This window comes from Heptranchias perlo, unplaced genomic scaffold (genome assembly GCF_035084215.1).
Source record: "Heptranchias perlo isolate sHepPer1 unplaced genomic scaffold, sHepPer1.hap1 HAP1_SCAFFOLD_73, whole genome shotgun sequence".
In the NCBI taxonomy this organism is placed as follows: Eukaryota; Metazoa; Chordata; class Chondrichthyes; order Hexanchiformes; family Hexanchidae; genus Heptranchias; species Heptranchias perlo.
In genome coordinates this window covers 1,157,369-1,169,788 of record NW_027139761.1, presented here as the reverse complement: position 1 = coordinate 1,169,788, position 12,420 = coordinate 1,157,369, and the positions used below count along the sequence as shown (strand labels likewise).

Genomic DNA, 12,420 nt, shown 5'->3' with positions numbered 1-12,420 from the left:
GCCACTGACTATTTGGATTTGATATTTAATTTCTATCGGAGATACAAGCAATTTAAATCCAACCATCGTGGTGATGAGCTCTGGTTGGTCCACTCGTCTTCATTGACAGATAATGGGACGGGATAGAAACTGAAATATGGATGGGGTTTGTCCCCCTCCCGGTAACAGTTCCCTTGACCCTCCCCGTGGGGCAACTAACCGCCTTTCATTGCCTCTCTTGCAGTCTGCACCAAGGATGGGCGGGTCCTGATCGCCATCTCCAAGGATTTGACGCTGCCTCCTGTAAACCTAACAACCCTCCATCTGAATGATGGAGACGGAGCTGAGTGCAATCCGACCGTGGCCTCTGCAGACACTGTGCTCTTTCAGTTCGCAGTCACTGAATGTGGTGCTACTCAGCGGGTAGGTATTGCGGGCTGGGAGTCCCATCAATTGCTCAGTTCGGGACTGATGGTCTTTTCTCTTGTAGCTGGACGGGGTGAACATTCTGTATGAAACGGATGTGTTGGGTGAGTTTGAGATCTTGGATGGAGCTTTGGGATCGGTGACCCGGGACAGCCCTTTCAGGTGAGAATCGGAGCACATTCAGCGGGTAGAGACGCTGAGGAGCTGAATTCTCCAGCTGTGTCCGTTCTCTTGCAGGCTCCATGTCCAGTGCAGTTACAAAGGAAGCCAGGAGTCTGATCTGCAGGTGAAGCCCAGAGTTTACACCCTTTCTCCACCACTGCCTGCCACTGAGGCCGGGATCCTGCTTCTGGAGCTGAGAATAGCGAGAGGTAACGAGTGCTCGCTGATGGCTAGTGTCCAACTTTAGGCTCTCTCCAAATAGTGCCCGCCCTTCATCTTTCTCTTTCCACATGGTGGCTACCGGAGCTGGTACGTGGCCAGTGACTACCCGATCCTGAGTGTGCTCCGGGACCCCGTGTTTGTGGAGGTTCGTGTTCTGAACCGGAACGATCCGTCCCTTGTGCTGGTGCTCAATGACTGCTGGGCGACCCCCACCCCCGAGCCGTATTCGGGGCTCCGATGGGACCTCCTGGTGGACAGGTAAGGGAGCGAGGGAGCTTGGGGCAGTGTGGGGATTGGGGAGGGGGCGACATCGGCGGGGATTAATACAGAAATCGTTACTGGAGTCCGAGTTAATGACGGGGGGAAATAGTCCTTCGAAGTTGATATTGTGTTCCAGACGCTGGTATAATAGGTTTGATGTAAACCTGTAACCGTGTGACTCCCCCTCTCTCTGTTCCAGGTGCCCCTTTGCTGGTGATAACTACAAAACCCGCCTCCTCCCGGTAACCGCTGCTTCCCATTTGCTGTTCCCAACTCACCATAATCGTTTTGTAGTCAGCACGTTCGCTTTCTGGGACCGAGTTTTGGGCCGGGCTCTGACCGGGGAGGTGAGTTTCCTTCAGTGCTTCTTTCCCGGTCACTTGGTATCACGTGTTCCCTGGCTCTTAATAAGTGAGTAGGCCCCCTGTTGGTCGGTTGACTAGAAGCATTAATCTCCTGACTGGTAACTGTGTGACTGACCGGACCGCACTGTCCCTTTGCAGGTTTATTTCCATTGCAGTGCTGAGGTTTGCTACCCTTCCACCCGAGAGAACTGCACTGCTCCCTGCAGCTCCAGTAAGTACCTGTGATCTGACCAGAAATTAATTCCTGATGGGGAGGGGTGGGTGTGGGACATCTGGACACGGAGCTCCCTCAGCAAGAGGCCGAACACTGGGAACAGGAGGAGTGTCCTGAATCTGGCGGTTCTGGGAACTTGCCCAGTTGCATTCGGTGCAGGTTTCCATTTAGAATGTCAATATAGGGCAGCGGGTCTGAGCGCATCTTGCACCAGGTCAGTAATTGTGAAGGATGCTCTGATCCTTGAGCTGGGGTGAATGAAGTATTTTTGGCTCTTGCTACTTGCCCGGATGCTGAGCTGCCCTACTTGCCGACCGCTGAAGAGCAGAATCCTCCCATTGTTGGCACGGGTGTGTTCCGCATCCGGTTCGGAACAGTCCACCCTTGGCATTGGAGAACGTTTAACGAGCATCTAATTGTCCTCTTTCTGACACTGGGAATTCAGGGTGCAACTGAGGATGTCCCGGGGCCGGACACCTGGCCAATTGCGGGTCAAAGTAATGCATCAAACAGTGTCTACTTCACCAGGAGACCAGACTGGCCATTGTAGCGGCAGCAATTGCAAACTCTGCTCAGTTGGTGCGTCCTTCTGAGAATCGGTTTGGTGAGAACCAGATGCAATTATAGCCGGAATTCTAAACTCTGTCCGGTACCCAGGGCCCTGATGGTTTTTTGCATGAGGCCATCTGATTCAGGATTTGCAGACAACTGAAGATTTAATTATTCACCATCAACTCTTGTCTCTTGTTCTCCTTCGCCCCCAGAGAGGCGAAGAAGCGCCGATAGCCGGTCTGGGGCCTTGGTGACCGCTGATGGACCCATCCTTTTCCTGGAAGGTGAGGAGAGATTGGCTGCTCGGATCCACCAGGATGAGAAAGGTAAACAGGGAGCTTCCACCTGTCTATCGTGATGGAGTAACTGGTGTCCATCTAACCCTGGCTTCTCCCCACAGATACTGCTGTTGATTCCCCTCCCGTGTTCCTGGATTAGCGGTTGGGGTAGCGCTGCTCTCCGTGGCCCTGTTGGTCGGGACTGTTGCTATGTGGAAAATGGAGCAGGGCCGCAGGGTGGGCTCCGAGTGCAGCTCCATGGAACTGTAGATGTGTCTGTTGGATAATAAACTCCTGTTATAGACGATTGCTGGTCTCGTTATCTTTCAAATGCTCGCTGGATTGTACTGTTTGCAGTGAGATAATTTGGTATCTGGTTTGAGAATTGTTTTTGCAGCATCCCACGGCTGCAGCAAACAATCCCCCCCCAACGATTCGCATTGAGATCCAGGGCAAAGCTGTGGTGGGTTTGTAGCAAAATGGTGTCGGTCAGGAATGACTGGTTCACTTGCCTCTAACACTGGTCCTGGGCACATGTCGCCGGAATTGACTCTTCCCTGACGGCATCGATTGACCAATTTGCCAAGCCTGGCGAGTGTTGGGCTCTCCTCGCATGACCACTGGCTGCTGGTCTCTCGGGCTATCGGAACAGGAGAATAGACCAGATGAATGTGTGGCTGCAGGGATTGTGTCGGAGGGAGGGATTTAAATTCATGGGACATTGGGACCGTTCTGCAGAAGGTGGGACCTGTACAAGTGGGATGGGTTACACCGGAGCCGGACCAGGACCGATGTCCTCGCAGGGGAGTTTGCTCGTGCTGTTGGGGAAGGTTTAAACTGGAATGGCAGGGGGATGGGAACGTGAGCAGGGAGACAGGAGGGGAAAACAAGGATAGAAACAAGACAAAGGGAGGAAGCAATAGTGGCAGGCGGAGAAAACAAGAGCAAAAAACAAATAGGGCCATAGTGCAAAAAAAATACTAGATAACTAGCAATCTTCAAGACCAGTCTGAAGGCATTGTCTTAATGTGTGGAGCATTTGCAATAAGGTCGATGAATTAACAGCAAAGAGATTAATGGGTATGAACAAGTTATCATTGTGGAGACATGGCTGTAGGGTGACCAAGGATAGGAACTGAACATCCAGGGGTAGTCAATATTTAGGAAGGACAGGCAAAAAGTGAAATGATGTGAGGTAGCGTTGTTAGTAAAGGAGGAAATCAACGCAATAGTGAGGAAGGATATTGGCTCAGAAAATCACGATGTGGAATCTGTATGGGTGGAGCTAAAATACCAAGGGGCAGAAAACGGTGGGGGTTGTCTATTGCCCCCCAAACAGTAGTGATGTAGGAGAGGGCATTAAACAGGAAATAGGAGACGCATGCAAGTAGGGTACAACTGTAATCACGCTGACTTAATTTAACATGTAGTTTGGTCAAACCAAATTAGCAATAATACTGTGGGGAAGGAATTCCTGGAGTGCACATGATTGATTTCTAGACCAATACTTTGAGGAACCAACTAGAGAACAGGCGATCCTAGATTGGGTACTGTGCGATGCGAAAGGATTGATTAACAATCTTTTGCGGGCTCCCTTAGAGAAGAGCGAACATAACATGATAGAATTCCTTATTTCAGATGGAGAGTGAAGCAGTTGAATCCGAAACTGGGGTCCTGGATCTAAATGAAGGAAATTATGAAAGTGTGAGTTGGCTAGGATGGATTGGGGAACTTCACAAAGGGATGACGGTGGATAGGCAATGGCTAATATTTAAAGAACATATGCAGGAATTACAACAATTATTGATTCCTGTCTGGCACAAAAATAAAACAGGAATGGTGGCTTACAAAAGAAATTAGGGATAGTATTGATCCAAAGAGGAGACATATAAAATTGCTCGAAAAAACAACAAGCCTGAGGATTGGAAGCAGTTTAAAATTCAGCAAAGGAGGACAGAGATTGACTAAGAGGGAAAAATTAGAGTATGAGAGTAAACAAGCAGGAACATAAAAACTGACTGTAAAAGTTTCTCTAAATGTCAAGAGAAAAAGATTAGTGAAGACAATTAAAAACATACTTTGGTTCTGTTCTCAAAGTAGGACACAAACAACCTTCCAGAAATGTGAGGAACAAAGTTTCTACTGAAGGAAACTAGTATTACTTTTAAAGAAAAAATGCTTGGGAAATTAATGGAGTTAAAGGCTGACAAATCCCCAGGGCCTGATAATCTACATCCCAGAGTACCAAACGAAGTGGCCCTGGAAAGATTGCATGCATTGGTGATGATCTTCCAAAATTCTATACTCTGGCACAATTCCTACAGATTGGAGGGTTGCAAATGTAACCTCACTTTCTTTTTTAAAAAAAAGGAGGGGGAGAAAAAACAGGGATTAAAGACCAGTTAGCCTCATCAGTAGTGGGGAAAATGCTCGAGTCTATTTTAAAAGATGTGATAACAGAACAATTAGAAGGCATTAATGGGATTTGATAAAGTCAGCATAGGTTTATGAAAGGGAAATCATGCTTAACAAATCTACTGGAGTTTTTTGAGGATGTAACTAGTAGATTAGATAGGTGAGAACCAGTGGATGTTGTATACATGGATTTTCAGAAGGCCTTTGATATGGTCCCACAGAAGAGGACCGTGTGCAAAATTAAAGCACATGGGATTCGGGGAATAGACTGGCCTGGATTGAGAATTGGTTGACAGACTGGAAAGAGTCGGAATAAACTGGTCTTTTCCCGGGTGGCAGGCAGTGACTAATGGGGAACGGCAGGGATCAGTGCTTGGGACCCCAGCTATTCAAAATATATGTCAATGATTTGGATGAGGGAACGGAACGGAATGTAACATTTCCAAGTTTGCAGACGACGCAAAGCTGGGGTGGAATGCGAGCTGTGAGGAGGATGCAAAGAGGGTCCAATGTGATTTCGACAAGTTGGGTGAGTGGGCAAGAACATGGCAGATGCAGTATAACGTGGATAAATGTGAGGTTATCTACTTTTTTTGTCAAAACAGAAAGGCAGTTTATTATCTGAATGGTGACAGATTGGGAAAATGGGGAGGTGCATCGAGACCTGGGTGTCCTTGTACACCAGTCGCTGAAAGCGAGCATTCAGATGCAGCAAGCAGTTAGGAAGGCGAATGGTATGTTGGCGTTCAATGCAAGAGGATTTGAGTACAGGAACAGGGAACGTCTTACTGCAGTTGTACGGGGCCTTGGTGAGACCCCATCTGGAGTATTGTGTGCAGTTTTGGTCTCCTTATCTGAGGAAAGATGTCATTGCCATGGAGGGAGTGCAACGAAGGTTTTGCAGACTTGTTCCGAGGATGGCAGGACTGACGTATGAGGAGAGATTGGGTCGACCAGGCCTATATTCGCTCGAGTTTAGAAGAATGAGGGGTGATCTCATCGAAACATATAAAATTCGAACAGGACGAGACAGACTAGATGCAGGGAGGATGTTCCCGGTGGCTGGGGAGTCCAGAACCAGGGGTCACAGTCTCAGGATACGGGGTATGTCATTTAGAACCGAGATGAGGAGAAATTTATTCACTCAGTGGGTGGTGAACCTGTGGAATTTACTACCACAGAAGGCAGTGGAGGCCAAGTCATTAGACTTATTCAATAAGCAGATAGATATATTTCTTAATGCTCAAGGGATATGGGGAAAAAGCGGGAACAGGGTACTGAATTAGACGATCAGCCACGATCATTTTGAATGGCAGAGCAGAATGATCGACTCTTGCTTTTATTTTCGATGAAATTGACAAAGATAAAACAGTCTGAACCCCCAACAGAATGTGTCGACTGATATTAATGAGGAAGTGAGAAGCGTGCCCGTGAATTGGCTCCGTGGCTTAGTTGCTTAAAGAACTCCGGTCACAGATTCAACTCCCCGTGCTGCTTTTGTGGAATTTATGATGTTTAGTGAATTTGACCAGCAAAAGCATCGTGCGGTGTTTGTACTTTGTTCGGGGTCCAATACGGAACTGCTCAGAATATCTCTTCAAAATGCCCTTTTATTTTGCAGACAGACCCCTCAGAGAATGTGAGCGTAACATCTTAATATAAGGACACGTTCTTGTTTCTGGGCTCGTTGAGGTCGGGGTATAATTCTCGATTCGAGGTCCATATCCCGTAGAATCCCCAATTTAGCCCTTGACTATTTATCTTTAGTGGCGGTTCAGACTTTTGCAAAGAGGGAAAAGAAATCCCCAAATCACTCCACCTCAATCTCAAACGCTTTCAGAAGAAGTTCATTTCAAACAATCAGGACCTTAAAGGCACCTCAATGACTTCCACTTTCATGGAACGAGCTTTGCTTGCAATTGCATTCGACCTTGAAACCGCTCTGGGCTTTCATCTCACTGAAGCAGAGTCTGGCCGCTTTGTATCTGTGAGCATGTCACTGACGAGGTTCGCTTTAACATTGGTCTCTATCAATTTTTAAAATTTCACCAAGCCTCAAGGAAAAGAAACAGAGAATCGAACTGTCCCTGTAAGTGATGAATTGAAGGGATTGGTGCTCCAAGCAGATCTGAAAAGTGCGCAGTGCAGGCGCTCAGGCATTCCAAATCCACCCTCTCGCCACTCGGCGATCTCATTGACTGAGCTTTACACTGGTCTTGTGTCACCGCGCTGAAATCGAACACGTTTCTCTGAACTTCACAGTTGCTGTTTCCGGAGTGAAGACCAGCTCGTTGGTTGAAGCTTGCAGGAGTAAAAATCCAGTCATTTTGGAGAAGTAAACTGACAGTAGACAACTGTTATATTGGTGGCTGCAATCTCATAGTTTCGCTCAGTGAATTGCTGGTTGAGCAGGTGACCTCTTTGTATGTTTCGGTGGTGCTCTCATTTAGCGAGAAAGTTTGATGGTTCGAACCCTTATTTATTTTTTCTCTAAGGATTCATCGCCTCAAAGTTCCAGGGTTTCAATCTGTGTTTGGTTTGCAAGAAAATGTACCGTGATCATAGCCGGCTGAGCAGTGCTGATATTCCACCATTTACCCTGCGGTCGGAAATCAGGCACATCAATCATACAAAGGAATGGAACATTGGCTTCACGGATATCACAACTGATAACCCATTTCTTTTAAGCGGGTTCACTTTAAATCAGTTAACGCCTGCTTTAAATGGTAGACTCAGGACTGTCAAACAAAGATAGAATAATTACCACAGTCATTTTTAGACTGGACGCCGCACGGTGACTTTGCTGTCAGTGAAGTGCGACGGGAAAGACCAAAGTGCCGTTTGCCCCTCTCACTGTGGCCGTGAAGGACTGTGTCCAGGCTGAAGTTCTGTTCCCACCGGACGATCCTCCCCGCAGATTGTGCTTTCTGAGCTCCAGTCAGGTGATGCTAAACACTCAGGTGGGAAAGACCAAAATCTACAACAAGGTGTTTAAAACATAGCTGATTTATTTAACATATCCAGAATCTTAAACTCCAGCCCAGTTATAGCGGTTATTAACATCAGCAGAAACAAACCCCAAATGTCAGAATGAATATGGTTCAGTCCTGGATGGGATTAACAGCAGAATCCAACCCCTGCAGTCACTTGTGAACTCGCTGGTGTCTCAGCACGTGTGATGACTGAACGAGTCCCTTCACAGACATAGAATCATAGAAAGTTACAGAACAGAAGGAAGCCATTCGGCCTATCGTGTCTATGACGGCCGAAAAAGAGCTATCCAACTTAATCGCACTTTCCAACACTTGGTCATAGCCCTGTAGGTTACGGCACTTCAAATGCACATCTAAGTACTTTTTAAATGATTTGAGGTTTTCCGCCTCGACCACCCTTTCAGACAGTGAGTTCCAGACCCCAAACATCCTGTCCGCTTCTGTGTATCCTGTTACTTTTTCACTGCTGTCCAGAAGTCTATGAACAACTCCCACAAAAGTCTTGCATTCTATTCTGTTACTCATTTCCACGCAAAGCCTTTCTACTGCGTGCTCACCTTTACTGATATGTCTTCTTTCTCATGCAGTAATAGTATCCATCCTCAATATCGCTACTCCACCGCCTTTGCCAATGTCACTATCCTTTCTAAACGGCTTATAACTTGAAATATTTATCTCCCAGTCATGCCCAGTTTGCAGCCAGGTCTCAGTGATGAGCACTAAGTCATGCACTATAAGCTCAATTTACGCTTCTAATTCCCTTGTTTTATTTCTTATGCTACGGACATTAGTGTATAGAAGATTTAATTGGGCATTAGAACTTGTCCTACCCTTATGCCCTGATGTTGTGTTTAACATACTTGGTAAATAAGGTTGGTGAGCTGCAGACACAAGTGGTAACATGGGATTATGTTATAGTGTCAACAATGGAGACCTGGCTCAAACAAGCGGAGGAGTGGCCACTTACATATTCCTGGCTACAACGTATTCAGGAAAGGCAGGGGATAAAAGTTGGGGGGGGGGGTGTGGGCCAGGCACTATTGATCAAAAATACTGTTACAGCGGTAGAAAGGGTCGCCATGCTTAAGGGTTCAAAGGCAGAATCTATTTGTTTAGAATTAAGGAACAATTGAGGAGCTATTACGCTGCTGGATGCAGACTATAGGGGGCCAACTAGTGGGAAGGAGATGGAGGAGCAAATTGGCAGCAAATTGCAGAAAGATGCAATAATTTTAGAGCATTGATAAAAGGGAACTTCATTTATCCGAATATAGACTGGGAAAGAGCAGTGCAAAATTCAAAGAGGGCGAGCAATTCCTGAAATGTGTCCAAGAGAACTTTCTTAATCTGTATGTTTTCAGCCCAACGAGGAAGGAAGCAGTGCTGGATTTATTTAGGGGAAAGAAGTGGGGCAAGTGGAGCATGATTCAGTGGGGGAGCATTTGCAGCAGGTTTAGTATAGTTATGGAAAATGCAAGGAAATATCAAGCATGAAAATACTGAACTGGGAAGAGCGAATTTCAGCGAGTTGAAAAGTGATCGGGTCCAGGTGCATTGGAATCAAAGATTGGCAGGCAAAACATTAAATGAGCAATGGGAGGCTTTGAGTGAGGAGATAGTTCGGGTGCAGACTGGACACATTCTTACTCGGGGAAAGGTTGGGCATGCAAAACTAGAGCTCCCTGGATGACAACAGAATATTTGAGACAGCATTTTGTACATTCTGAATACCAATGTCCGGACAGGTGTGCCCGCGGTTATCAACCACAACCTCGTCACCTCCACGCTGACAGATAAAAAGCGGCCACATTCTGCTTCAGTGAGATGAAATCCGAGAGCGGTTTCAAGGTCAATTGCAATTGCAAGTAGAATGCATTCAGAGGACGTGAGATCATTGAGATACCTCCAAACACCCTGCCAGTTTGAACAGCAGCTCAAGATCAAAAGTCGGGGTGGAAAAAATGAGGGCTTGTCCGGGATTTCTCACATATTTCAAACAACAAACCCGAAGCGAGAATCATACCCCTCGACCAACGAGCCCGCTGAGCAAAAAAAACAAGCAGTAGTTTCTGAGTATCAGCGGCCACTTTCCCCAAATCTCCTTCAAAGTTCCGTTAATAAAAATGTGTCCGTGCATTAGTGAAGAATCATAAAGCCAATTTCTTCACTGTTGGGTTTTGTTTCGGGCTCCTGACGCTGATAAAGATGATTGGGGACAGTTGATGAGTTAATGGTTGTAAGGGCGCAGATACTCCGGTGCAACGGTGCAGATACTCCAGTGTGAGGGTGCAGATACTCTGCTGCAAAAGTGCAGATACTCCGATTTAAGGGTGCAGAAACTCGGATGTGAGGATTTGTTGCCGCGACTGAAATGCGGCTTAGAACTGTTGTTATTATCCAAGGCAGCGCTGCAGGATCCTTTCATGATCTCTCACAAATCAACTGAAACCGTTCGGAATGTGAATACAATTTTGCGTTTCCAAAATAAAAGGGAGTGACATTCATTGTGGAAACAGTCTGGTGTCGGTCACTGCAGAAATATCGATGTCAGACCTTGTCTGTCAAGAAGAATTCAGATTTCGGCGAAGCCAATCACAGGTGAAATGATGGAAGATCGGACGCACTCAGCTGTCCATCGAAAGCGGGCATTTGTTTTGCAGCCAAAACAAACATCAGAACCAGGAAATGCGAGACCATGAAGATAAAAGTTTCCCCACCGTCCCTGGGTGGGATCGAACCACCAGCCTTTCGGTTAACAGCCGAACGCGCTAACCGATTGCGCCACAGAGACAACACACGTTTGCTGTTGAACTATTGATTCAACGAACTAAAAATTCAGGTTGCAGCGATCAAAATAAATTCTCTCTGCTATCAGTTTACTTTTCCAAAATAAAGTGTGTGAAGTTTGCACGACCGAAAATCTGTGCTCTATTATTCCTGAACATTAAACTCACTTTGCCATTGAACACCTGGATGTTGGAAGACTCAGTCCCCTCGTGGTCGAGAGGATTGATTTCTCGAGCTGTGATTCGCCATTCTCTATTCCAGTAATATTCAGGTTTGCTGAAAATGAGATGAGATGAAATGAGCAGGTCCGACGAGCAGGTCTGTGACACGACTCGGTGTTTACAAAGTTGTCTCTTGCACTGACAGTGAAGCGGACAGCAGTTTTCACTCTTAAACCAGTAACCATGATGTTCAGAAAAAGTGTGGCCGAGAAATACTCGATTTCAGCGCGGTGACACTGGGTCAGAGTAAAGTTCAGTTCATGCGATTGCCGAGTGGCGAGAAGGTGGATTTGGAACTCCTGTGCGGCTGCACCGCGAGTTGTCCAGATCTGCTTGGAGCGATATTCACTTCAATTCATCACTGACAGGGACAATTTGATTCCAAGTTTCTTTTTCTCTGCTGCTTGGTGAGATTTCAAAAGTTGTAAACGACCCATACCGACCCCAAACTCGTCACTGACACTCTGACAGATGTAACGCGGTCACACTCTTCACTTCAGTGAGATGAAAGCCGGGAGCGATTTCACGGTCGAATACAATGGCGAACAAAACTCATTCAATGAAAGTGCAGGTCATTGAGCTGCCTTTAAATTCCTGATTGTTTGCACTGAACTTCTTCCCAAAGCGTTTGAGATTCACGTGGAGCGATTTGGGGACTTCTTTTCCCTCTTTGCAAAAGTTTCAACCGCAGGTCAAAATCAAAAGTCGAGGGCGGAATGAGACGCCCTCCTGAAATTTGAGAGCCAGGGAAGCAGATTTTAGAGCAAGGTTCTGTTTATTGAGAAAAAGCAGATAAAATATTCTTTCCGGAACGATCCAGAATCTGATCAGCTCGAAAAGTAACGGTTACCCCGTGATTTGAACACGCAGCCTTCTGGTGACGCAATAATTCATGAAGATTGAAGCAGGAAGTTGAAAAGTGGGAATTGATTGATTCAGTGAGTGGGCAAAACTGCGGCAAATGTAGTTCAATGTGGGGGAGAGGGAGGTCATCCACTTTAAATCTAAGAAAGGTAAATCAGAATGTTTTCTAAATGGTGGGAAACTGGGAACTGTGGAGGAGCAGAGAGATTTAGGGGTCCAAAGTGCAGAAAGCGCTGCCAACTAGCATATAGGTACAGAAATTAATTAAAATGTCTAATGGACCGTCAGTGTGGCCGGTTAACTCAATTGCTTAGAGTGTATTGTAACGCCTTAATCACGGATTCGATTCTTATAATTTACTTTATTTATTTCGGCTTTTGATAACTTTAAAAATCGAAGCTTTACAAAAAAATAAGTAAAGACAGATTCGCGGGGACAATTTTTTGAATAACATCCATTGTCACTTTGCCCCTGGACCGGAGAAACACGTCTTTCTTTAAATTCGGGTTTTTTCGTAACTGACCCTGTGACGCAATGGCGAGTGTGTTGGACTTCTATTTGTTTTGTTTGATAAGCCATTCAAAGGTTGTGGATTCGAGTTGCAACGGCGTTGGATTTTAGTTCGGGAGCTGGGAAGTGAAATTTTGCAGCAAAACCGCAACAGGATCATTAATGTCCGTC

At 46.2% G+C, this 12,420-nt stretch overlaps 1 long non-coding RNA gene and 1 other non-coding gene across 2 annotated transcripts; one reads left to right on the top strand and one right to left on the bottom strand.

Moving 5' to 3' along the window:
- The first annotated feature begins 1,271 nt into the window (after nucleotides 1-1,271).
- LOC137318787 (uncharacterized) lies at nucleotides 1,272-2,757 on the top strand. The gene is made up of 4 exons (XR_010961983.1): nucleotides 1,272-1,397; nucleotides 1,554-1,626; nucleotides 2,394-2,507; nucleotides 2,582-2,757. It is a non-coding gene; the product is annotated as an uncharacterized lncRNA (long non-coding RNA).
- A 7,827-nt stretch (nucleotides 2,758-10,584) lies between these two features.
- Nucleotides 10,585-10,658, bottom strand: trnan-guu (transfer RNA asparagine (anticodon GUU)). Its single transcript has one exon. It is a non-coding gene; the product is annotated as a tRNA-Asn (tRNA).
- Nucleotides 10,659-12,420: the final 1,762 nt, after the last annotated feature.